This window comes from Notamacropus eugenii, chromosome 2 (assembly GCF_028372415.1).
Source record: "Notamacropus eugenii isolate mMacEug1 chromosome 2, mMacEug1.pri_v2, whole genome shotgun sequence".
Classification (NCBI taxonomy): domain Eukaryota; kingdom Metazoa; phylum Chordata; class Mammalia; order Diprotodontia; family Macropodidae; genus Notamacropus; species Notamacropus eugenii.
The window spans coordinates 291,930,366-291,955,049 of record NC_092873.1 but is presented as its reverse complement, the minus strand read 5'-3'; the positions used below and the strand labels follow the sequence as shown (position 1 = coordinate 291,955,049).

The following is a 24,684-nucleotide window of genomic DNA, read 5'->3' as shown; positions in this document are numbered from 1 at the left end:
CTCTATTTTCCCCCATGCTCAAATCCTTTGCCCCATCATTCTGTTTTGTCTTGCCAAATCCTTTGGATTTGGATTACTCCCACCGTCCATTGCCTTTGCTCCCATTCATATGCTGTGAAACAGAGCTGGAGAAAGTTGCAAAACTGTGCTGACTGGATCTGCTATATATTTATACTACAGAATCTCAACTGTGGCCTCACTTGGGGAAAGTAATCTTTTTACACCTCCCTGAGTCACTCTCCCAATCAACATGGTGACTATTGGAAACCTTTTCATCTCTCCTCAAGTTTCCCAGGGAACTCCTCCTCTCAGGTAAGGACTTTGCTTCACTGAAAAAAATGAGACCATTCTACAAGAGCTCTCTCTTCTCCCCTCTGCTTCATCTCATATAGCTCAAATGCCTTCCCCCATTATATCTTCCTCTTCACTCATGAAGAGCCCTTTTTCTTGCCAAGACAAAATCCTTGATCCCTTTGTCCCCTCCGTGATCTCTATGATCTCTAATCTTTATCCTCTCCCTTTCCATTGGATGCTTCAGTAATGCTTACAAATACATAGCTCCATATCTCCCTCACTGTTAAAAAGCTCTCACTTGATCCTATTGTCCCCACTGTTATCCTATATCTCTCTTCCCCTTCTCAACTAAACTGCTTGAGAAAGCCAGCTACACTCACTGCCTGTTTCTTCTCTCACTTGATTGAAAACCCTTTGTAGTCTTGTTTCCAACCTTATCATTCAATTATTCAATTGAAACCACTCTCTCCAAAGTCACCAGTGTTCTCTCTCTGTCTCTCTCTCTGTCTCTCCCCCCCCCCATTCCTTTCACCCAATTTATCCCAGTTGGTAATTAAACAAAAACCAGAAAGTATACACCCCAAAATACAGAATGAAGTCATTCTCCTGTTGGAAGTGAGGTAAATTAGCTCAACCAAGAGTCCTGACCTTACCCAAGAGGAAAATTTCCCAAAGTTTCTAGTATAGCAAACTGAGGATAGTGACATGATGGAAGCTGCTGTTTTTTCTTACGTTGGCTTCTTCCTGGAGTCTTCTCCTTTCATGATCCTAAAGACTGGTTGGAATCCCATGCATATTCTCTCTCAATGCTAGGGGCCTGAAGCCCTTGAAGAGACTAGCGAGCCAAAAGAGAATGAAGAGACCTTTCTTCTTTCCTGCTGTCGGCAACTCTACTTCTCATACAGGTGTGAGACACCTAACTCCACCAATTAGGAGAAAGTCTCATGCCAATGTGCTTTGGGGTTTAGGTTACATTCCTCCCCAGGGCCAAAACTTTTTCCAGCTCCTTAAAAAGATCAATGGGACCAATACAAACCCACAGAGCTCAATCATACTGATAACCTACTTGACTTGTCTGCCCAGCCCAAATGCAGACAAACAAGTTTATATAATGATCCTTGTGATCAGTCTGTACCAACTATTAGTTCTTTTTTTAAACATTTTTATTTTTTTAAAATATATTTCCACACTAGTCATGTTGTGAAAAATCAAGTACTACTTCTGATAGAGGAGCAGAGAGACCAGTTAGTTACAAGATAGTTATTAAACCAGTCCCTGGGCCAAGTTATGATGCCACAGGCAAACCTAGATATACATGTATCTAGGCATTAATACTTAAGATTGTCCATGTGAAATGTGCCTTGCCTGTAATCGCATCTGTTTACTGCTGTACATGGCAATTAGTTCATGTTTGAATATACTTGTTTCTTATTTTGCTGTTATGTTTATTGACTATTGTGTTTATACTGTCGAAATGTCTGTTCATCATTTTGTGTCTCTGATGCTATTTACAATTAAACTGTAATATATATCATATAATTAAATTGTAATATAAATTGTTATATAGTTATTATAAGCAACCTCAAATACACATAATGATAAATAAACAGATATTGTATAGTATTAACATAAAATGTAGTCAAAATATATATCATATTGATGATACTAGCTTGTGGACCTTGGTGACTGGAAGGATCATGGTGCCCTCAATAGTGCTGAAGAAAAGTTATTAGTACAGCACTCTGAGACTGAGGCTCAAATCTGTCTTAGCTTCCCTCCTGACTTTCTTTACCATTCTGCACCTGCTTTCTCATCCTGGAAGTTCAGTTTTCTCCTGAAACCCCCTCCTGTAATTGACTTTCTCCTCTCAGAACTTCCATTTCCAGGAAATTTTAAGGAAAAGCCCAGGTGAACCATGTCTTTATCTTCCTCAGGGTTCCTCCCTGACTTTTCTCAGACATTCTCTATAATACCTATGGGTGGGTATTCATTAAACTTTTCAGTTTTCTTTTATTTGTCTATCCTATTTCTACTGGTACTTGAATTTCTGAAGAGTAACATACTTCCTAGATAATAAATGCTTAATAAATACTTGTTGACTTGACTTATTTAATTTCACATTCATCTATATCCAAGTCATTTCTGACTGGGAAAGAGAGACGTCCAAATTGGTATGGTCTCCCTTGCCCTGTGACATGACTCTTTGCCCCAAGAAGATTTCAGATAACATTTATAAGAATCTTGAACAAGGACAAGATTTGTGAAAATATAGTTCTAGATTAACATTCAGAATTATTGAGTAACCTAGTAGACTGAACTATTCCCCTCATTCACCAATTATACCTTTGTCTTTTCCCTGATATCTTTATCCTTTCTCAATGGAAAAGGATATGTCACTTCATTTGTCTTAAGGTATCACCTTTAGACTGTGTCCCCATTGTCTTCTCATCTATTACTCATTTTTCCAAAGGACTTTTCCAAGGATTTTGGAGAAGGATTTAGAAGAAATATTATTTCTTAACATTTCTAGAGATACTAAAGAGGTTTTTAAAATATGCTTTCACAATAGTAATAGAGAGGTTTTGAAGAGGAGGGAGAAAGATGTTTTGGAGAAAGATGGATTTTGTTTTCAGTATGTTGAGCTTGAGGTATGGATGGAATGTCTAATTCAATATATTCAGCAGAAAGTGGGAAAGAGACTAGAGCTGGATATATAGATTTGGGAGTCATCATGGTGGATGTGATCTATCCCACTGGAACTGTTGGGGAAAAATAAGAATCACATTTACTTTGTAACATCTTGATGAACTAGTGACCCAATAGCAGGAAGTCTCCAACTTTGGTTGAAGGAGAAGGGAAGGAAGCAATGGGAGAAAAAATCATCTATGAAGCGTCTATACATGCCACTTTACAAATATTACCTCATTTCATCTTCTCAACAACCCTGGGAGGTAGATGTTATTATTATCGCCATTTAATGCTTGAGGAAATTAAGTCAGACAGAGATCCAGTACCTTGCTAGTAAGTGTCTGAGGCTGGATTTGAACTCAGGTTTTCCTGACTCCAGATCAAGTGCTCTATTCACTGTGCCACCAAGATATAAAGACAAAAGTGAAAAAGTACCTACCTTCAAAGAATATACATAATACACATAGTGTGTATGTATGTATGACCTTAGCATGATACCTGGTCCATATTAGGGTTTTGAATAGCAGTGCTGAGAGTGCTTCTCATAGAGCAAAAGAATGTACTTCTCTAGGGTGGGTCCTAGTGCCAGTTGCTTTCAGGATGCGGAAAGTAAGGATCTTATTACTGGGGAGAGCATGAAGAAGAATAAGTCTAGAAATTATGGCAATATGAAAACAAAAATGTAACCCACTCTGCTCCTAATGACTGGGTTCTCAATGGCCAGTCCCTCATATATCTTTTCTTTTAAAGGTTAGTACAAAAAAATCTGGGGAAGATAGGGAGGGACCAGGTTGTAAAGAATTAGAAATGAGGTGATGGGGAGCCCCTGGAATTTATTAAATAGAATTACGTGGTCAAAGGTGTGCATTAGGAAAATCACTTTGGTAGATAAATGGAAGATGGACTGGAATGGGGAAAGATTTATGGCAGGGAGACCAATTGGAAGCTATTTCAACAGTCCAGTCGAGAAGTAATGAGGGCCTGAACTAGGATGGTACCTGAGTGAGTGGAGAGAAAGCCAACATGCAAGGAGTCTTAAACAGATAAAAACAAGATTTGGCAACTTCTTAGCTGTGTGGGTGAGTGAAAATAAGGAAGTTGAGAAGCCAGAGAACTGAAAGGATAATGGTACCCTTGATTAAATAGGGAAATTTGGAAAGAGGGAGTTTGGTAGGGAATAATGAGTTTGGTTTGACCCAAGTTAAATATGAGATGTCTAGGGAACATCCAATTCAAAATGTCCAATAGGCAATTTGTGACATAGGATTGGCACTCAGGAGAGAGACAAACACTTGAAATATAGACCTGGGTATATCTGCATTGAGATGATAAGCCATGAAAGCTGATAAGGTCACCAAGCAAGAAGAATATTCATATAAAGAGAAAAAGAGAAGCAGGGCCAAGACAGAGGCTTACTGTACACCCACAATTAATGAGCATGACTTTACAACCCTGCAAAGGAGACAGAAGGAGCAGTCTGACAGAAGTATAGCTAGACAGAGCACTGTCACAAAACTCTAGAGAGAAGAAGAGGGTGGTCATCAGTGCCAAGTGCTGCAGAGAGGTCAAGAAGGATGAGGACTAGGAAGAAACCCGTAGATTTGGCACTTATGGACTACAGCTATGACTAGCTAGTTGTAATACAGTCACAGTATAGATGCCAAAGAGGCTCTGTGAAGACCTACAACATCTAGAAATAACACCCCAAAAAGATATCACTTTCATTATAGGGGATTGAATTACTCAAGTAGGAAATCAAAAGATAATTGGAAGAGAAGGCAAGTTTGGACTTGGAATAAAAAATGATGTAGGGTAGAGATGAATAGTTTTGTGAAAATTACTCATTGATCATAACAAACACTCTTTTTCAACAATCCAAAAGTTGACTCTACATGTGGACATCACCAGATAGTCAATACAGAAATCAGATTGATTATATACTTTGCAGGCAAAGGTGATAAAGCTCTATACAGTCAGTTAAAACAAGATCTGGAGCTGACTATGGTTCAGATCATGAGATTCTTATTGCAAAATTCAGACTTAAATTGAAGAAAGTAGACTACATAGATATGACCTAAATAACTGTACCCCACTCCCACCCCACCCCCTGCCATAAATATGAAATAGAAGTAATGAATAGATTTAAGGAATTAGATCTGGTAGATAGAGTACCTGAAGAACTATAGACAGAAGTTCATAATACTGTACAGAAAACAGGAACAAAAAGCATTCCAAAAAAAAAGAGCAATAAAATAAAATGGTTGTCTGATGAGGCTTTATAAATAACTGAGGAAAGACGGAAGGGGAAAGGGAAAGGAGAAAGGGAAAGTTACACCCAACTGAATGCAGAGTTCCAGAGAATAGCAAGGAGAGATAAGGTTTTCTTAAATGGGCAATGCAAAGAAATAGAAGAAAACAATAGAATGAGAAAGACAAGAAATCTCTTGAAGAAAATTAGAGATATCAAGGGAACGTTTCATACAAAAGGATAAAAGACAAAAATGGTAGGGATTTTACAGAAGCTGCAGAGATTAAGAAGAGGAGGCAAGAATACACAAAAGAAAGATCTTAATATCACCAATAACAGATAACCACATTGGTGTGATTACTGATCTAGAGCCAGATATCTTGGAGAGTGAAGTTAACAATAAGGCTAGCGGAGGTGATAAAATTCCAACTGAGCTACTTTAAACCCTAAAAGATGGTGCTGTTAAAGTAACACAACAGTGGCACCTGGATGGGAAAAAATCCGTTTATGCTCCAGTCATAAAAGCAATACGAAGAAATGTTCAAATTACCAAACAATTTCACTCATTTTGCATGCCAGCAAAGTTGTGCTTAAGATTCTGCATGGTAGGTTTCAGCAATATGTGAACCAAAAACTACCAGAAGAGCAGGCTGGTTTTCAAAGAAGTAGAAACCAAATTGCTAACATTAGCTGGATATGAAGAGAGCAAGAGAATTCCAGAAAAATATCTACTTCTGTGGCAAGTGCTCAAAGAGATGGGAATACCAGATCATCTTGCTTGCCTCCTAAGGAACCTGTATGTGGGCCAAGAAGCAACAGTTAGAACCAAACGTGGAACAACTTATTGGCCTAAGATTGGGAAAGGAGTACAACAAGACCATATATTGTTACCTCATTTTTAAAAAATTTATGTACAGAGTACAGCATGCTAAATTCCAGGTTGGATAAATCAAAAGCTGGAATTAAGATTACTGGGAGAATTATCAACTATCTTTGATATGCAGATCTCTCTTATGGCAGAAAGTAAAGAGGAACTAAGAAGTCTTTTGATGAGGGTGAAACAGGAGAATGTAAAAGCTGGTTTAAAGTTTAACATTAAAAAAAAAACCAAACCCCTAAGATCTTGGAAACTGGTCCCATCATTTCCTGTAAAACAGAGGAAGAAGAAATGGAAGCAGGGTCAGATTTTATATTCTTGGGCTCAAAGATCACTGCAGACAGGGGACTGAAACCATGATATTAAAGGAACTTGTTGCTTGGAAAGAAAACTGTGGTAAATCTGGACAACATACTAAAAAGCAGAGACATCATCTTGCTGACAAAGGTCCACATAGTCAAAGCTATGGTTTTTCCAGTAGCAATGTATGTCTGTGAGAGCTGAACTAAAAGGAAAGCTAAGTTGTGGTGCTGGAGAAGACTTTTGAGAGTTCCTTGGACAGCAAGGAGATCAAATCAATCAATACTTAAAGAAATTAATTCAGGCTATTCACTGGAAGCTCAAATATTGAAGCTGAAGCTTTAATACTGTGGTCACATGATGAGAAGACAGGACTCATTGGAAAAGACCCTGATGTTGGGAAAGGTTGAAGACAAAAAGAAAAGGGAATGACAGAGGATGAGATGGATCGATAATATCATGGAAACAATGAACATGAACTTGGACAGACTTCAAGAGATGGAGAATAAAAGGGCGTGGTGTCCTGTGGTCCAAGGGCTCGCAAAGAATCAAACACAGTGGAACAACAATACAGCATAGGTGTGACTGAAGACATAGCTACAACTACCATTGCAACTTAAACAGCTACAGCTATGATTCTAGCTGAGGCTAGAGCCTGACTAAGATTGTAGTTCTGGTTATATAGTTATGGCTATGTACGATTATGGTCATGGATACAGATGAATCTAAAGTTGCAGTTATAGCTATGGCTATGGCTACAGTCTAATTTACTATAGCTAGAGCATTAGGCTTGGAGGTGGGAAGACCTGAGTTCAAATCCAGCCTCAGATACCTCCTAGCTATGTGGTCCTGGGCAAGTCAGTTTACTTCAGTCTGCTACAACTTCCTCACCTAAAAAACCCACAAAAACAAAATGTCAAAAGCTGACATTTGTATGATGCTCTTGATTTGGCAAAGTTTAATCCATAATTGTTTTATATAGCTCTCACAACAACCTTGTGAAGTGGGTACTGCATTAGTACCCATCTCCCCAAGGTTGTTGTGAGGGTAAAATAAGATAAGATCATTTAAAAGAAGATAACTTTGCAAACCTCAAAGTGCATATACATATATACATATCTATACATGCTCATATATTTTACATTTATACATATCTATACATATACATATACTTCATATGTGTGTGTGTGTGTGTGTATATATATATATATATATATATGGAGAGAGAGAGAGAGAGACAGTGGGAGCACCAGCTATCATTATTGGCCCAGATTTAGTTTAAGGTTATGGTCATATCTCTGGCTCCAGCTAACACCACCATTTTGGTTACAACTATAACTACTGTTTAGGCTGTCATTAAGACAATATCTAAAATCCCACTGAGGCTACAGGTACAGCCTGTGGCTACAGCTATTGAAGGTTAAGACTACATTACCATTACAGGAATTGCTACAGCTAGGTGTCACCCTTACTTCATGCTGACAGCATGGTCCCAAGAAGTTAAGCTCACACCCAGAAGCATATTCAAACACCCTCCTGCCCATACACTCATGCATATACCTTACACATCCCAAGCCCAGGAACTTCATTGACCCCAGATTAGAAACATACAATGTGATTGTCCACAGATTCCAGCAAAATAACCGATAGAAATGGCAGGGTGTAAGGGTACAGGAGGGAACCATTCTTTGCTTTCGTGGAGAAGGAATAATAAATAACTAACAAGCAGCCAACTTTTGTATTGTGTTTTCAGACATAATGCTCAAAATGCTTTCACCTGTAACATCTGATCTGATCCTGCACCAATTAGCCATAACTTTAACATGGCTGTAACTAATGCCTCAGCTGCTCTCCTCCTCTGTAAATGACTTGGATATTTTATAGAATGCTTCCTCTGAGTTGAATTTAAGTTCCTTGAGGGTAGGAACTATTTCTCATTTTTGTCTTTTTATTTTCCATGCATAGCACAATACTTTTACAGAGTTGGTGCTTAATAAATCCTTATATTTATTACAAAAAGATGACAACAGTAATGGCTGGCAGTTAGATGATGCTCTTAGGTTGCAAAGTTTCATATAGGCCTCGCAACAACCCTGGCGGTGGTGCTGCAAGTATTCATATCCCCATTTTACAGATGAGGGAACTATATCTGAAAGAGGTTAAATAAAGGGCTCAGGGTCTAATATATAGAGACAGGTTACAAACCCAGGTTTTCCATGACTCCAAATCAGGTCCTCTCTCCATTACACTTGAATTCTTAAAGTATATTTGAATGACGGTCCTGTGTCCAGGGGTAGCTAGGTGACACCATAGTGCATAAAGTGGATCAGACCTGGAGTCAGGAAGATTGATCTTTCTGAATTCAAATCTGGCTTCAGACCCTTACTAGCTGTGTGACTATGGTCAAGTCATTTAACTCTGCTTGCCTCAACTTCCTCATTTGCAAAATGAGCTGGAGAAGGAAACGGCAAACCATTCTAGTATATTTGCCAAGAAAACCCCAAATGGGGTCATGAAGAGTTAAACACAACTCAACAATAACCTGTAGAAGAAAAATTCAGCTTGTTTTTGGCCACAGAGGGCAGATAGGAGCAATGAATGAATGAACGTTTCCAAGAAGCAGAGAGGTTTCTGTCTATAAGGGGAAAGGGCCATCTTGGGAGACAGTTTCTATTCATGTATTCAGGCTGGATGAATACCACTTGTAGGTGATATTGGAAGGGACTCCGTGTTGAAGTGTGGCTCAGACCAGATGACCTCTGATGTCACTTCTCACTAAGATTTCAAGAATAACTCTGGGAAGAATTCGCCAGGACAACAAGCATTTAAGTACTTACTATGTGCCAGGAACTATGCTACACACTGGGGATATTGTGTTTGTCCTTCGTTCTGAAAGAGGACCATGACATCAGGGAGATGATGATATGACTTGCAGTTAACTTGGATTTGAGTGAGAGAATTTTGTGCAAGGTCATCAGCCTTAATTTTTCCTCCAGAGCCATCTGGGTCCAGTGCCCAGATATTCATCAGGATGACTGGAGATAGCCCAGGGTGCAGTGGGAGACCCTGGCTGTTGATATGATTACTTGCAAAAAGAAAGACAGTATCTACTCGTAAGGAACTTATATTCTAATGGGGGAAGACAATACACAAAAAGTAGCGAGGGTTAGTGGAGGGGCAGGGAAGGGACACAACCTGGAGAGTAATATAAATGGGGTGACCTTGACCCCTCCCCAGAATAGAGGCTCTGAGAATTTAGGAGAAAGGGGTAGACGTGGCTGAAGGATGTTCCATGGGGAGAAGGCCACAAGAAAGGGCTGAGGTTTCAGGCTGAGAAGGTCCCAGGCACAGATGGAAGTTTCAGGGTAGTACTGCACCTAAGGCATGGTGTTGGACTGAAGTGAAAAAAGTCAGAAACACAGTCAAGAGGCAAATACAAAAGAATATCATGAATATTCTAATCCCTATTTATGGGAAATTGAGGGACCATAATATTAGTACAACCTAGGTATTATTGATATTTCACTAACAGCTTAACTTTGTACATGAGTTCTTATTGATCCTTACAACAAGCCTGTGAGGAACTATTAACCTCGTTTTACACATGAGGAAATTGAGGCTCAAAGGGGTGAGATTCAATCCCAGGTTTTCTAGACTTCAGGTTCTGTGGTCTTTGTACTATACCCAGTTGTCTTTTGTAAAGTAAAGCAGCTTAAAGCACTATATAGATCCAAGGTATCATTGTTCTCATTTCTACAAAGGTATAATTAATTGCTCTCTAATCATGTCTCTCACTGCTAATCAGAAAAGGACTTCAAGAGCTTCCCAAGGTTGGGAGCAAGCTATGATGAGTCTCAGTGTCCATCCTGCTGAGATAGAAAGAGTCAGGAGAAAACCTAGATAGTTCCTGGACCTCTCTTTTCTTCAACCACATAAAGGGAGAGTCTTCATCTGTCCGGATTAGGTTAGAAGTGGTCCTGCTTAGAGGCAGGGGAATTGGTATAATGACCTCTGCAGGAACCTCCTGGCTTTAGACTGAAGGACAGCTATAGACATACATATTAAATATTTAGCATGGGCTCATCACTGCAGCTTGAGACAGACAAAAAAATGCATCACCAAAAGAGTACATCTTGAAGAGCTGGAGTTTGGACTAGGGATGGGGTAGGGTTCTGAGGACTGGGGCCTCTGACTTGGATCTTTGGCACATAACTGCCTAATTAAGACTGACCCAATAGCCCTCCATTCAATTACTAATATGTACAGCAGGGACCCAGGGCAGCCTGACTTCATTCTTTTGGCTGTGTTCTGACTTTCTGGACCTCAAAATCACGTGTCTTCCTCCCCCAGCACTTAACCTGCCCTTCCTTCCTTCCTTCCTTCCTTTCTTCCTCCCTTCCTCTTTCCCTCCTTCCCTTCCTTCCTTCCCTCCCTCTTTCCTCTCCCTTTAGTAGTACAGTGGAACCTATAGACTCTTCAGAAAAATTTTTTTTTTGTAATTCATAATTGAAGGAAATGTTACATTTTAGTTACAGATTAGTGAAAATTAGCATGTATTTTTCCCATCCAAGTTGACAGACCCTCTGAAAACTGCCCCTAGTCTATAGACCCCAGTTAATGAGTCTAATTGCGGAGTTAACAGGGAGGTGCTAGTTTATGAAATTTCTTCTTCCCAGGTTTTGGCCCCAGATAACAGAACTCATCAAAGTAAAGGGGGCAGGCAAGGTATGTTTATCTCCCAAGGATTTGGCCATAAACCTATTTAAAGTTTTAATATTTTAAAAGGGACTTGGGGGTTAAATAATTCAGAAACCAAATAGAGATGCTACTTTTATGAGAGGCTGCTGGCAAGTGAGAATTCTGAAAGCTCCCTCTTCTTGACTGAAATCAGAGCCATATGCAGTTTTCAAATGGGGGGAGGGAGGAGGGAGAAGGAAAAATAGTGAGGAGTTCCCATGGGGGCAGGAGCAACAGGAAAGAGTCTGGCAGTTATAATCATCACAAACCCTTCTGACATTGCCAACACCTTGCAGTGTTCAAAACTCCCCTACATTATCTTATTTGATTCCATACTACTGTCCCAGCCTTATGATATAAAAAGAGCAGGTTTTATTATACCATTTTGCAGATAAAGAAAATGAGTCTCAGAGAGGTTAGAGGATTTGCCCAAGGTGGCATAGTAAGTAAGTGATGAGATTAGTACTAGAAATCAGATCTTCTGCCTCCTAATCCATAATTCTTGCTATTTCCTCAGTACCCTCAAATATTCCAGAGTAAGAGAGGAGTCCCATTTTACAGAGAAGTAAAATTAGTTTGGAAACAACAAGACTATTTTCTTATTCAAATGACACAGTAGTTCATAACAGAGCTGGGATTTGAACTTGAGTGTCCAATTCAGGCTAAGGTTCTTCCCAAGAATCTCTGCAGGCAGGACCACTGAGATTCCTTCCAGTTCTAAATCTATGATCCTGTGGTCCTTTAGAGGATTACTAGGTGGTGCCATAGAGCATAGAGGGCCAGGCTTGGAGTCAGGAAGACTCATCTTCCTATGTTCGAATCTGGCCTCAGACACTTACTAGCTGTGTGACCCTGGGCAAGTCCCTTAACCCCATTTGTCTCAGTTTTCTCATCCGTAAAATGATCTGGAGAAGGAAATGGTAAATCACTCCAGTATCCTTGCCGAGAAAACCCCAGATAGGGCCATGGAGAGGTGAACATGACTGAAATGACTGACCAACATGATCCTTAAGAGCAACTGCAAAGTCACCTATATTTGTGGAGGGCTTTTATGGTTTACAAAGATATTTACTTCATGGACATTATCTCACTTGATACTCATAAAAACGTGGAAGTTGGCAAAGCAATATTTTAATCGAATTCAACAATTGTTTTTCAACTATCTTCGATCAAATGTTTTTCAGCTATCTTCATGAGACAATTTTGGGTTTTCTTGGCAAAGATACTGGAGAGGTTTACCATTTCCTTCTCCAATTCATTTTACAGACAAGGAAACTGAGGCAAACATTTGTTAATCATCTATTAAGTGCAAAGCACAGGTGCTAAGTATTGGGGAAACAGAGACAAGAATGAAACAATCCTTGACCTCAAAAGCCCTTGCTTATATTCTACTAGAGGGATGATGATGATGATGATGATAGCTAATATTTACATAGCTCTTTAAGATTTGCAAAATATTTTACATATGTTCCCTCATTTGATCCTCACAACAATGCTGTGAGGTAGGAGCTGCTTATTATCTCCATTTTATATTGATGAGGAAACAGACTGAGTAACATTAACTGAAGTGTCCAAAGTCACGCAGCTAGTAAGTGTCTGAGGCTTTCCTCAAAGTCAGGTCTCCGTGACTCCAAGTCCCTAACTCTACCCACTATACCAAGAATGAATACAGCTAGATTGATTAGTAAATGCAAAATAAGAATTATGTAGTATGGACGTGGCATGTGTATGACCCCCAAGCCTTCTCTCCCTCTTTCCTCTGGGCTGGCTTGCTCACTGGACCAGCATTCTTGCTGACCAGTTAGGAGGTTCACGTGTGGAATAGCCACATTCTACAACTCACTCTCAGGGTTCTAGAAATAACCCTGCTGTGGGGAGCTATTCTTCCACTACTCCCCACTGTAACTTCTGAACCCCACCAATGTTCTCATTTAGCAAGTCTGCCAAAATGACATCATAATCTTGCATCAGAAGCATTCATTCATTAAACAAAAGCCAAGATGCAAGGCAAGAATAATTAAAACATAACATTCCATCTAAAAATTTGAGACACACTTTCTCTCTAATTTATATAGTATCCAGGAAAGGTGGTCAACACAAACTTATAAAATCTTAACATGGAATTCCTATATAGCACATATCCCCTACTTATATACCGAGGACAACTCACAGGTCTGGACTTTGAGCTTTGATAGTCTTGTTCTACTTCAGGCATAACCTGCACAGCAGTTCATTTTGGTGTGGGGTCCACCTTTTTTCTTAACCTCTCCACTCTACTGTTGGTTCGAGCAGATTCTGGGCTACCTGCTATTTGCCTTTCTTCTTCTGGGCTTCCCAGACAGAATTAAGCTCTTTCAACAAAAAAGATCCTTAAGCCTGGGGACTACAGAGCTTTTTCAGGTTAACTCCCTTGTGTGGACTTTGAGGACTTTCTCCTTCTAATGCAGTGAAAGGCAGTTCAGGAAAAGAAAACAATAGAATTTGTATCCTCCAATCAATTCTATCACACAATAAAGCTTTTCCTCAAATAGGCTCTGAAAAGCAGCAAAGGCTTTCAACCATTTAACTCATTTTAAATTGTTTTCAATTACCAAGCATGTTTCCCCTCCCAAATGGAAAAACAAGACAAAACCCTTGCAAAAGATGATCATAGTCCAACAAAATAAATTCCCATGTTGGTCATGTCTAAAAATATGTGTCTTGTTTTACATATTAATCCATCACCTTTTTATCATGATGTGATAGCATTCTTAATCATTGACTCTTTGGAATAATGACTGATAATTGCATTGGTCAGAGTAAGAATTTAAGAATTGTTCAATTCTTACATTATTTAATGTTATAGTATTAATTGCTCTCCTGGATCTGTTTATTTCACTCTGCATAAGTAGGTACAAGTTTTACTGTTTTTATCTGAAATTAATTTTTCATTTATTATAATGTGATAATATTCCATTATAATCATAAATCATAATTTATTCAGTCCTTCTCCAATTTATAGATATGTTCTAAGTTTCCAGTTCTTTGCCATTAAAATAAAAGATGCTATAAATATGTTAGTGCATAGAGGTCTTTTTCTTTTATTTCTTTGGGATATAAACCTAGTAATGGTATTGCTGAGGCAAAGGGTATATGGACAGTAGTAACTTTTTAAGCATAGTTTCAAATTGTTTTCCAGAATATCTGTACCTGTTTCCCAGATACAGATATTCACAGCTCCTTAAATAGTACATCAATGTACCTGTTTTCCCACATCCCCACCAACATTTGTCATTTTCTTAATCATTTTTTATAATCTGATGGATATGAGAGGGAGTCTTATACTTGTTTTGATTTACATTTCCCTAGTTATTAGTGATTTGGAGTATTTTTTTAATATAGCTATAGATAACTTGGATTTCTTCCTTTGATAACCGCCCATTCACATCCTTTGGCCATTTAGTAACTGGAATCAATATGTTCTTTCGAGCAGCAAAACTCTCCCTCTAATCAGCTTTTCCAGGCAGTCAATCAATCAATTAACATTTATTAAAAATCTACTATGTGTCAAACACTGTGCTAAGCACTGGTTACACATACAGAGGCAAAAGACAGTCCCTGCAAGCAGTAGATGTCAGAGCAGGCTCTGAGGTCTTACTCTGACAGAACTTTGAGGTCTCTTCTAAGACTTACTCAGAAATCTAATCTTATCCCTCAGTGGTTTGGTCTTGACCAAACTTCCTTTCAGTTTCTTATTTGAAATGACTCCACAGCCAGCCACACCACAAATTGGCAATGTACAGTTGTTCAGTAGCCACCCAATTTTTCTAAGTATCAAGGTCTCCCTGCTTTGAGCCTTATAATCCTTTCTTTCACGTAAACTGGATTCTGGGAAATTGGACACATCAGTCATCTTTATTCAAAGGCAGTACCTTTCTTCAAGGGCTGTTTCATTCAGTGTGTCTCTTGTAACTATCCTTACTTCTTCTGTTTTCTATTTATGAAATTGTCCAAATAGCAATGAGACAACACCTTGCTGTGATACAAAAGATTTCAAGAGGGAAGGATTGCTAAAAGCTGGGGGTGAGGGGAAACAGGAAAGGTCTTGTATACATGGTTACACCTGAGTTATATTTTGAAGAATGTAAAGGATTCTGAGAAGCAGAAGTAAGGAAGGAGAGCATCCCAGTCATGGGACACACTTTATACAAAGCACAAATTTGAAGATAGGTAATGGAATTCTGTGTACAGGAAGTGGCTAGCTGGTCAATTTTATTAGAACAGAGAATGTGTGAAGAGGAATAATATGAAATAATAGAAAGGCATGTGGAAACTGGATCGTGCGTGGGTTTTTTTTTTGTCTTTTATCCTAGATACAATAGTCACTGAAGATTCTTCAGTGGTGATGGTGAAGGGTGGGGAGTGACATGGTCAGATCTTTGTTTTAGATATATAAGTTTGGCAGCTTTGCAAAATGGATTAGAGAGGTGAGAGACTGGAAGCAGAGATAGTTCAGGAGTGAAATTTGTTGGTCTGAACCATGGTAGAGGCTAGGTGGAGAGAAAGGGATGGAAGTGAGAAATGTCCAGATAGCACCCTCAAGATTTGGCTATTGATTGGTTTGAAGTATGAGGGAGAGAGAAGAATTAAAAATGAATCTAAGGTTATGAACCTCAGTGACTGGAAGGATGATGGGCCCACTGAAGAGGTATGTTTGGAGGAAGGACAGACTTGGGGAAAACAAATAATGAGTTCATTTTTGATCATGTTAAATTTGAGATGCTTATGGAACATCCAGGTGGAGATATCCAGCCATAAATTGGCAATAAAGTTCAAGAGAGAAGTTAGCACTCTCTCTCTCTCTCTCTCTCTCCTTATTTCCTTTCTTTCCTCCCTCCCTCTCTGTGTTTGTATTTCTATACCTATAGAAACTGATAAAAATCTTACAGGAGTAAGTAGAGAGAAAATAGAAGGTCCAGGACAAAGCCTTGCAGGACTTGGACATTTATTGGCAGGAGAATGATGATAATCCAGCAAAGGAGACTGAGGGCAGAGTGGAAGAACACCAAGAAAGAGAAATGTCATAGAGGAGAAAAGCTGCAAAAGGGACAGCCAACAGTGTCAAAAGCTCAGAGAGTTGAAGCGACTTAAATCACAGATTTAGAGCTAGAAGAAACCTAGCAATAATTTGGTCTGCTGCCTACCTCACCCCTCCACACCAAGCCTCCATTTTACAGGTACAAAATCTGACAGGTTAAGTCACTTGTCCAAGGTCACTTAGAGAGTAAATAGCACAGCTGGGATTCATGAGCATATGCTCTGACTCCAAACTCAGCAATCTTTTGGTCAGATTTGGAAAGAAAGGGCATTAAAGCAAAGCGTTCCTTAGGGCAGAATCTGAACTGAACTCATACATCTACTTACCATGTTTCTTCTACTAGAAGGACCATTTTAGTTTAGTTTAGTTTTGTTTTGTTCTTGGAGTGTTGCAAAAGACACAATTCTCACTGAAAGTTTTCCTTTGCTCAGACTGGCTGTAGAGGTAACCTAGTCTTCTGACTCCAAACCTTTCTTTCTACTGATATCCTGGAGCTATTAAAGAGCACAGGACAATCCGCTAATCTATCAACCTGTATTTGTTAAGTGCCTACTAGGCACCAAACACAAAAATCAGACAGTTTCTACTCTCAAGAACTTCAGAGGTTATGATGGGGTACAGTGAAATGAACACTGTCCTTGGATCTTGAAAGACCTGGGTTCAAATCCCATCAGATATATCCTATCTGTATTATGCTGGGCAAGTCACTTAATCTCCTTGGGCTTCAGTTCCTCAACAGTAAAAATGATGGGGTTGGACCAGATGGCTTCTGGGATCTTTTTCAGGTCTACATCTAAGCAGGCATAGAAGAAGTAATGTGGGATGGAGGAGGCACTATCTGATGAGGAAATTAAGAAGAGTGCCATATAGGAGGTAGCAGGTATCTGGGGACTGCCATCTTTCTTTTATGGATATAGAGACTAATGCTCAGGTAAGTGAAGGACAAGTACACAGGTCTTCTGACTCCCCATCCTTTTGCCCCCAACTCCCCAAAGTCTATTTCTTCTCAATGCCTCAGGGTCTCATCCTCCAGTTCTCTCCCTGGCCTCAGCCTCAAATCTGTCCCCAGAGAACAGGACATAAAGATTTTCTGAGTGGAATCAAGCACCCCTCCTATGCTCCTCCTCTTGTCCTGGCCCCACAATGAGGAGCTTATCAAGTCTGACTTTAAGTAGTAAATGAATAGCATGGAAGTCAGAACCAACCTAATTATCGAATGCGCTTGTGTTAATAGGTGCCTTTCAGTCCATGAAGGAATCTAATATGCTCCAAATAAAAAGAGAAGAAAAGCCATTATCTTGAAATGTCTGGGCTCCTACTTGGGCAGAGCAACATAAAGTCATTATGTTTAATTATGGGCTATCACCCCGGAATCCCAACCCCAATAATTATGTTCGATGATGGGTACGAACATCTTGCCTTCTCTCAGGCAAGGTAGTTAAAGCTGTCACAGGGAGTGCTACTTGTTTTTGTGACTTTCTTCCTTTCTCTCTATTTGCCCTTCTCTGAGTGCTCCTCAACTAGCCACCCACCCCTCAAGATACACACACACACACACACACACACACACACACACACACACACACACACATGATCAAGTTCTGGCTTCACCTCTCAATGACTTTATTATTCTGATTCTGTCCCCTTCTATTTAGGAAAAAAATCTCCAGCACCCTTTGAAGTTCTATTACTGGTCACCAGAGCTTTTCCCGATTCACTGTTCAACCCTCTCTTGAAGATGCTTAATCTCAGGGGAAAGTGGCATTTAGCCGAGCTAACTTTGGCGAGGTGTGGTGGGAGATATTCTAAGAGTGAGGGCAGTAGAACTGGGATCAGAAAGGACATTAGACTCTACAGCTCCACCCTCAAGGGAAAATTGCTGGTCCACCCCAGGCCTAGGAATAGAAGAAAGCTAGGGGCAGCTAAGTGGACCAGGCCTGCAGTCAGAAAGACTCATCTTGCCATATTCAAAGCTGGCCCCAGACACTTACCAGCTGTGTGACCCTGGGCAATTCATGTAACCCTGTTTGCCTCTGTTTCCTCATCTGTCAAATGAGCTGAAGAAGGAAATGGCAAATCCCTCCAGTATCTCTGCCAAGAAAACCCCAAATGGGGTCATGAAGAGTCAGACATGAATGAACAACAACAAAGGGACTTGAGGTTTAGGAAAGTAGCATTCCTTATCTCCTCTAGGATCTCTTCCAGAGTCGCCTTGAATTACAAGTTCAGATAGAATAAGAGCTTCCTTAATCCTCACCTGGCTTTGTTGCTAGCTACCATATGACCTTGGGGCGGTAACTATCTTTCTGGGCCTCCCTTTACTCACCTCTAAGATACGGGGATTGGACTCCATGTTCCCTAAGATCCCTTCCAGCCCTAGAGCTATGATTCCCTGAGCATCACTTAGGAATTGAGCATAATAAGTTCCTCTTAAATGGAGAGAAATCACTGAGAGACAGAGACTGTCGCTGAATTGTAGGGTTTAGGATTTAATGGGCTCCAACTCCCTCATCTTATAGAGACAGTTTCATTGATGCTCTTTTTACACTGCTTGTCTTCTCAGGAAGTTGGAGAGAGGAAGAAAGGAGGAAGAGAATTTAGAAATTCAAAATTTTTATTCAAAATTTTAAAAAATGAATATTAAAAATTGTTTTATATAACTGGAAAAAATAAAATATTTGAAAATTGAAATAAAAAATAAAACAAAACAACAAAAGAGAAATACTGGTTATGGGCTCAACAGAACCATGAACTCTCAAAGTTCAACCTAAGAGGAACTTGGTAAGGAATACACAAAAGGATAAAAAACAAATCTCTCAGTGCCAGAAGTGGTGAGGTACACTTCTGTCCCACATATTCTCTATGTGCATATCTTTCTACCTTTGTACCTTGATATTGGTCCCAACATCCTTGGCAATTTTTTGTGTGCAATGGAAGACACCTTCAGTTTGAGGTTAATGATTTGCACCAATTATTCTTGCTGTGCCTTTTCAGTAAACCCCTTTTGTAGAATTTAGAGGAGTCAAGGGATTGATGGTTGACAGGGAAACACACTGATGGAAGCTCATGAGCAACTGCTAGAACTGTAGACTCTCAGGGTTACCCCTAGGAAGCTGAGAAAAAGTACTAGTCGGTCACTCTCTGGAGACCCCCAACATGTAAGTGTAGTAGATAGAGTGGCTCCAGAGGGGAGTTACTCATATTTAATTCTGTTTGAGCCTCATGACAATTATCTGAGGTTGGTAGCTTGTAGTTACTTCACAGCCTTTGGTGGTTACCTAGGTAAATCTGGCTTCAGTCTGCCTTTCCAAACCAATTGCCTTCTTCTGTCCTTCACGCTTTCTGTGTTCTAACCAAACTGGCTACTTGGCTGTTTTCAGAACAGGACATTCTCTTTTCTTTCTCTATAATGTTGGCACATCTGCCTCAAGGAATCATTCCTTCAAAGTGCCACCTCCTACTAGAGCCAATCTTGATCACTTAACTCACTAGGTCTCAAGGTCCCTAATGGTTATGACAGGATTGAACTAGATGACTTCAAAGATCTTTTCAACTCCTGCCCTGGGGCCCTAGGCTTCTGAGTGATGAGACCTCCTCCATATTCATACCATGCTGCTCCACCACCACCCCACTATGTTTTTCACCTCTAGTTCTGGGATCAGTTATCAAAGTAACTGTGGAAAGGAAATGTCAGTCAGTTGTTCTATGATTCTACCACCATCCAAATCATCCATCCCTGGATACTATTTCCCTATATTGTTGTCTTCCCCATTAGAATAAAAGCTCATTGAGGGAAGGCACTGTCTTGTTTTTTTGTATTTGCATCCCCATTGCTTAGCAGAATGCCTGGTAAATAGTGATTCATAAATGCTTTTTCATTTATTCAATCAAGTTATGATCCTGGGATCCTATGACAGGTAATTTATGGAAGTGTTATTATCTACCTTCTAGAGATGAATAAACTGAGGCAGCAAAAAGTGCTGGACTCTGAGTTACAGGACCAGAATTTGAATCCCAGTTTTGTTACTACCTGTGTGACTTTGACAAATAACTCGATCTCTCTGGTTCTCAGATTCCTCTTCTGTAAAATGGGGGAATTGGGCTAAATAACCTCTAAGTTATCTTCCTATTCTAGATATACCCATCTATCTACCTATCCACTCATCTATCTATCTTTCTATTTATCTATACATCTGTCTATCTACCCATCTATCTATCTATCTATCTATCTATCCATCCATCCATCCATCTAGCCATCTATCACTCAAACTCTCTCTAGTGGAAGGAACAATAGATCAGTAACCCCAGTGGGGATTTAGAAAGAGAAAGGAAGAAGCACATCACATCTCTCTCCTTGTCTGTGTGTCTTCCTCTCTCCGTTGCTTCTTTCCCTCCTTGCTAGAGGAAGAAACCTGAGAAACATGCTGAAGTCCCACCAGAGGAGATACTGACCAAGGACCCTCCAAAGATGAGCCTGTGCAATTTACACTAGGCCTCCAAGGCCACTGAAGTAGCAGTCATTCCAAGTCCAGCAATTGCCAGGTCTTCTTTTCCTCCAAGAGCAAAATATTCTACACTCTATTAATACATCTTTTGTGTACATCTAGGAAACACCAGACCCAAAGGAATAAGTGGATGGAGAGGGCATTTCAGAACTCGCTAGAAGAAGTAGGTTCCTTACTGTTTGGGAGACTGAAAGTCTTTGATTCTAATTTCCCTGTAAGAGAGACTATTTGGTTGATATATGAATGAGTAACACTTTCAGGTCATAAAACAGATTAAAATTGTATAGGAATGGGGATACAAATTAAGCTAGTTATGAATTATGATGAGATTAAATCATGTCCTTAGATAGGAGCCCTGAAAAGCACTGGGAAAAGCAAGGCTGGTAAAAACTGGCAGTGAACAAGTGGCATAGCTTGAGCTTTTAGTGCCATCCAGTGGTTTGATCAGATATAGCAAACCACTGGGACATGTCATTGGCACATGCCTAGTTAGTGAACTGGGCAGTACAAATCTAGAACTCAGGACCTGGTGGCATATTCAAATACATCCTGCCTCCTAGTACTAATAATAGATGAAACTAATCTTGCTGATGTCAGACAGAAGCAAATCACTTCAATAACTTCAATAACTCCAGAACATGCCAGGCTGACTACATGGAAGGACTCTGTATAAATGTCTTTGACTGACCTTCAGACATGGTAAGTGTTACAGAGATAAGGAGGGAAAAGAAAGTCAGTGTTGTGAAAGATGACCTAACATATAGTCTGGGCAAATGCGTGAAATAGGAAGGCTTGTCCAAATCCTTTTCTCTTCCCTACTTTCGTCATCTGTAATATGGAGATTATGACATTTACTTATACTTTCCTCACAAAGTCATTGTGAAAAAAATAGCCATTTCAGAAAAACCTGGAAAGACTTACACGAACTGATCCAAAGTAAAGTGAGCAGAACCAGGAGAACATTGTACATAGTAATAACAACATTGTACGATGATCAATTATGAGCTATTCTCAGCAATACAATGATCCAAAAAAATTCCGAAGGACTAATGATGAAAAAGCTATCCTTCTCCACAGAAAGATGGAATCTGAATGCAGATCAAAGCATACTATTCTCCACTTTATTTTTAAACTGTTTTTCTTCCTTTTGGACTGTTTCTTCTTTCACAACATGACTAACAAAGAAAGCTTTTTTACATGATTGTACGCATATAGCCTATATTAAATTGCTTACTGTCTTAGGAAGAAGGCAGGTGAGGGAGGGAGAAAATTTGAAACTCAATTTAAAAAAAAAATGAATGTTAAAAATTGTCACTACATGTAATTGGGAAAAAATAAAATACTATTTTAAAAAAAGAAAAAAGAGAACCCCATGTTAATGTGAGCTATTGTTATTCATTCACAAAACTCTTTAAAATCCCGTTAAGATCTCATATTCCAATCTAATGCATATTGACCACTCCAGCCTACTCAGGACTCAGGTTAAACCTTGAAGATCCTACACAAACATCAAAATGTAAATTCTAGCAATATCTTTAATGAAATGATCTCTAGCCTCAATTTAAAGACCACTAATGAAGGGGAACCTGGCATCTCTTGGGGCAGCCCATGTCACTCTTGGATTGGGCTAATAATTAACAATAACTGAGAGTTCTTTAAAATGGTCATGATGATGATAGTGGAGAGTGGTGGGAGTATAGGGATTACTTTTTAAAGAGAAATTCAGCTGAGATAAAATCATACAGCCATTATTGTCAGCAGGCAGATTTGGGGAGAGTGAGGTTGGGGCTAAAGGCTAATAAATAGAGAGGTCTTTGCTTGACCACTAGAAATCACACTCCAATAAATAGTTGTCTATATAAAAGACTGATCCTAGTGGTTTGGACTTCTTTTCTCTCATACCTTTCCTTCTCTGGGGTCTGGTTGGCAACTGTCTCCAGTACTAAAGCATAGCTGGGTAGTACAAAACCAAAGCAAATTGGTACGAAAGCTACCTAGGCATGGTGCCCATATACCACCCATCCAACATCAGATAAATTAGACTTGATGCTTCTGGTCTTGAGCTGCCAGGAAAGGGAGACAAGAAAAAAGGAATCTGAGAATTAGCTAGGCTTGTGGGTGGAATCAGAAACCAGAGAGAGAAGAGGACTGGGACACTGACAGAGAGTTATGTCACCCTTTCCTTAAGCTTTGGCTTGAGTCAAGACATTGGGGCTCAGAGAGTAGAGCCATTTGAAAACACAAAATGTGACTGGAGGACTGGTGTATATGAGTCAGGTGACCCAGCACTTACCAGGTATGTGAAATCTGAGTTATAAAATGAGGAATTGGGATGTATGATCTCTAACTTCCAAGTTCTAACATTCTGTAATTCTTTATGATACATCTTCTTTTTCCAGAACACCACAAGCTAATTCCATCCCAGAAGTGGTGCCTTCCTGCCCACCTGAAGTTCTGCTGAAATGGAGCTACAAAGCACTAGGAATGGGGATGTAAAGAAATTAAATAAATTCTACCCTTATTTCTGCTCTCTTCAGATCACATTTGACTGAACTCTAATAAATCTTTATATTTGGTGTGGGCCAAAGTGGCAGGTTCAATGTATTTTCTATAGACATCACTGCTTTGTAGGTTTAGAGACTCGTGGAGTAGGAAAAGAGTAATGAGGATGATAAGGGGTGGTGGATAAAGGTGAAGGATGAGAGAAGGACAAAACAAAGTTATCCACTTGTTTAGATAGTACTCCTATAATCCCAGGGTGCCTTTATTTGGCTCTAATTTATATAGAGAGGGCTGCATAGTATAATGAAAAAAACACTGGATTAGGGGCACAAAGACCTAAATTAGAATCTTGGCTCTGCTACTTACTGCCTATGTGATGGCAAGCAAATAAGTTCCTTCTTAGAGACCTCAGTTTCCTTATTTGTAAAAAGGGAAGCATTAGATTATCTATAAGAGTTCTTTCAGCATCAGTGGAATAGATTGCGTACACAATGCACAGTAGGTAATGATCACAGTAATCTAGTATTTGATAAACACAAAGATCCCAGTTTTTGGGATAAGAACTCACCATTTGACAAAAATTTCTGGGAAAACTGGAATGTCATTTGGCAGAAACTAGGTATAGACTAACATCCTACACTTTAAACACAGATAAAGTTAAAATGGGTACATGATTTAGACATAAAAGATAATACCATGAGTAAATTAGAGGACCATGGAATAATTTATCTGTCAGATCTATGCGTAAAGTAAAATTTATAATCAAACAACAGAGAGCATTACAGGATGTAAAATGAATAATTATGATTACATGAAATTAAAAAGTTTTTTGCACAAACAAAGCCAACGCAGCCAAGATTAGAAGAAAAGAAGAAAACTGGGGAGAAAAACATTTATACAGCAAGTTTCTCTGATAAAGACCTCATTTCTCAAATATATAGAGAATTGAGTCAAATTTGTAAGTCAAATCTATATGAGTCATTCCCCAATTGACAAATGGCCAAAGGATATAAACAGGCTGTTTTCAGATGAAAAAAATCTAAGCTCTGTATAGTCATAAGAAAAAAATGCCCTAAATAACTATTGATTAGAGAAATGCAAATTAAAACAATTCTACCTCCTACCTATCAGAATGGCTAATAATGAAAGAAAAGAAAAATAACAGATGTTGAAGATGTGGGAAAACTGAGACACCAATACATTGTTGGTGGTATTGTAAATTAATCCAACCCATTCTGGAGAGAATTTAGAACTATCCCTCAAAGGCTATAAAGCTGTGTATACCGTTTGATGCAGCAATACCACTGCTAGGTGTATATCCCAAAGAGATTGCTTAAAAAAGGAAAAGAACCTAAATGTACAAAAATGTTTATAGCAACTCTTTTTGTAGTGGCAAAGAATTGGAAACTGAAGGGATGCAGACCAATTGGGAATGGCTAAACAAGTTGTGGCATAT

General features: G+C 39.3%; 1 long non-coding RNA gene across 1 annotated transcript; it reads left to right on the top strand.

Moving 5' to 3' along the window:
• LOC140523916 (uncharacterized) lies at window positions 1–23,267 on the top strand. The gene is made up of 3 exons (XR_011973508.1): window positions 1–312; window positions 17,007–17,152; window positions 23,126–23,267. It is a non-coding gene; the product is annotated as an uncharacterized lncRNA (long non-coding RNA).
• The last annotated feature ends 1,417 nt before the right edge of the window (window positions 23,268–24,684 follow it).